Source organism: Amborella trichopoda, chromosome 2 (genome assembly GCF_054954075.1).
Source record: "Amborella trichopoda isolate Santa Cruz 75 chromosome 2, AtrichopodaSantaCruz75HAP2 v2.0, whole genome shotgun sequence".
NCBI classification, from domain to species: domain Eukaryota; kingdom Viridiplantae; phylum Streptophyta; class Magnoliopsida; order Amborellales; family Amborellaceae; genus Amborella; species Amborella trichopoda.
Window position 1 is genome coordinate 60,349,702 of NC_142337.1, and position 3,410 is coordinate 60,353,111.

General features: G+C 28.1%; 1 non-coding gene across 1 annotated transcript; it reads left to right on the plus strand.

Moving 5' to 3' along the window:
• The first annotated feature begins 2,342 nt into the window (after positions 1-2,342).
• Positions 2,343-2,424, plus strand: TRNAS-AGA (transfer RNA serine (anticodon AGA)). Its single transcript has one exon. It is a non-coding gene; the product is annotated as a tRNA-Ser (tRNA).
• The last annotated feature ends 986 nt before the right edge of the window (positions 2,425-3,410 follow it).

Below are 3,410 nucleotides of genomic sequence, written 5' to 3' on the forward strand. Positions count from 1 at the left end.
CAAGTTAGGGCGAGGCAAACCCAATTGGCCAAGCACCACAGAATATGTATAAAATGAAAAAAAATTATTTAAAAATAAAAAATATTTGGAAACATGTTTTTATGATTTTGATGGCTTATGAGATGATTTGCGAACCTTAGTTGTTATATATCCAATTTTTTTACTTTTTTTTTTAAAAAAAAATATTCATCCTATGAATCAAAATTTTCAATTATCCATCTTCCATATATATATATATATATATATATATATATATATATATATATATGGAAAAGTCTGATAGGCGAAATTGAATAGTAATTTTACCTACTCTCATCACCGTCCAAATTTCATCGTGCGGTAATAATTGTCTGGTAGTGTTTTATTTTTCATTGTTTTTCTACAAATCAGAATGATCTGAAATTTGGAAAGTATGTACATCTTACTGAGGCGCATCTAATAAAAATATAAAAACAATTATCCATGAAAAATAAATTGACCAAAATATCTTCGAAACTTTTTGGGGGTATTTTAATCAATTTTTTTCATGTAAAATATTTTTTTTATAATTCTCAAAGATTCTCCTATTTTTGATAAATACACGCTCCAAATTTCAAGTCATTTCGATTTGTAGAAAAAAAAATGAAAAATGAAACACTACTTAACAATTATGACAGTGCGATGAACTTTAGACGGTGATGGGGGTAAGTGACGTCACTGTTCATTTTCGCCTATAGGCGTTGTGTAGTGTTTTCCAATATTAATTATCTTCTGTAGTCTTTTCATGATTTCTATTACTTCTTTTAATTTTGTGTATTTTTAGCTATTTTTAACCATTTTAACTTTTTTCACAACTTTTTTCAGGTTATACATTAACTTCCCCAAGTAACTAGCTTTTCCATGGTATATATTAACTCGCCCAAGGCTAGTGGCGAGTTCCTGGCTAAAGGCGATTATAAAAACATTGGTTTTAGTTAGTGTTTCTCCAAAAGTTTATCGGCTCTTTTGGAAGTTGACAAGGAGTCTCTCTTAAGATAGTAATCAAGGATCACAAATTTCCCTATATTCAGTGGCATTTGGGCACTTGTCTAATCTTTATGGTGGTGACAACCATGACCCCACATCTAATGTTCAATTCCCATGGCTGACCTACCAAACAGAGCACCTCCATCTTCTTCAACCTGCCAAAACATGACATGATCATGATGGTGGGCCCTACCCTCTCCATCATATTTCAACCGTTCGATTAGCTGTTAATGACCTTTATGACTACATGGGACTACTTATCCCATGTAGTCATGAGGATTACAATAATTTGTTTTCACACGTGTTGTTTTTTAGGTAGTTCTGCAGAGAAGAGATTATATATCCATGATAGGAATGAAACTCAATGTATAACGTTGGGGCACCCTATCACTCTAACCATCTAGTTTCGGCCCATGTTCACTATTACTTAACATTTTTTGTTCACACCAATAAAATGCTTTCTCAATTCCCCAATATGCCAAAGCTATTTTTCTGGAGAAGAATCATCAAGTTTGATGGTGAAATTGAAAAATTGCTGGGCTGAATTAGTTTAAGTCGAACATATTAAAAGAAATCAAAAAGAAGGGGATGAGGTTTGCATAAGGTTGCAACTTTAAACCTCTAAATTTTGTCTTAAGATGCAGTTTTGGCATCGAAAAATTTTGGGTTGTTTGAGAATATATTTTCTATTTATAATTATAAAATTTTAAAAACTCCAAAATTGTTCAAATCAAGAATGTTTATAAACATATGAAAATCTTGAAAATGGACCGTTCAGATAGTGAGGTGCAAGACGTCCTATTTTTGGGATAAATTTTATTTTATTTTTCCATATCAATACATATTTATATCAAGATGATCAATTAAATATTTTTCCAATCTCAAAACAGTCCTTTCCGATAAAGTTGTGATTTAAAGTGTCAACCTTATATAAATTTTTTTTTAAAGAAATAGTTTCTAAGTCAAACGTATCAAAGAATTAGTTTTAGTTAGACATATAGAAAGAAAAACAAAAAAAAAATCAGTTTAAGTCATACATGTCCAAAAAAAAAAAACGAATTAGTTTAAGTCAGACATATTGAAAGGAAAACAAAAAGAATTAGTTTAAGTCAGACATAACTAAAGGAAAAATAATAATAATTTAAGTCAGACACATCAAAAGAAAAACAAAAAGAGTTTAAATTAGCCACGTAGAAGAAAAACAAAAAGAATTAGTTTAAGTGATACACGTGGAAGAAAAGTAAAAAGAATTAGTTTAAGTGATACACGTGGAAGAAAAGTAAAAGGAAAGTTAATACTATTAAATATTACGTACAAGACACATTTAAGCACAGTAGGTGGACGTGCCGGAGTGGTTATCGGGCATGACTAGAAATCATGTGGGCTCTGCCCGCGCAGGTTCGAATCCTGCCGTTCACGTTTCATAAGAGACATTCATTTTTACTCCTTATTTTTTTATTCATTTTTACTCCTTATTTTTTATTCATTTTTAATCCTTATTTTTTATTTATTTTTAATCCTTATTTTTTATTCATTTTTAATCCTTATTTTTTATTCATTTTTAATCATTATCTTTTATTCATTTTAATCCTTATTTTTTATTCATTTTTAATCCTTATTTTTTATTCATTTTTAATCCTTATTTTTTATTCATTTTTAATCCTTATTTTTTATTCATTTTTAATCCTTCATTTTATATTCATTTTTAATCCTTCATTTTTATTCATTTTTAATCCTTATTTTTTATTCATTTTTAATCCTTATTTTTTATTCATTTTTAATCCTTATTTTTTATTCATTTTTAATCCTTATTTTTTTATTCATTTTTAATCCTTATTTTTTATTTATTTTTAATCCTTATTTTTTATTCATTTTTTAATCCTTATTTTTTATTCATTTTTTAATCCTTCTTTTTTATTCATTTTTAATCCTTCTTTTTTATTCATTTTTAATCCTTCTTTTTTATTCATTTTTAGTCGTTCATTTTTTAAAACCTTTATTGGAGCCTATTTAATTATTTTTTTAAACCTTTCTTGGGGCATATTTAATCGTTTTTTCCTTCCTTGGGGCCTATTTAATCCTTTTTTTAACAATTTAATATTTGATTATGACTCCATTAATTACAATGTTAACCCATTTTACCCTCCCTTGGAGTAGTTTGTTTTATGCGTTTCTGAACTTTTTACTGTTTGATAATGATTAATTTCCAATGTATAACCAGCGTTTAACCTCCCTATGTTTTGTTCTTAATCAGTTTTTAAACTTTACACCAACTTCTAAAGTAGTTTTTATTATCATTTCAGCAAAACAGAGTTGTACCTCTTTGTTTGATACCTGCATCTAAACGTGCAGGGCCAAGTGGGATTTTTGCCTTATTAACTCATTAACCAAGAGATTATAATGCC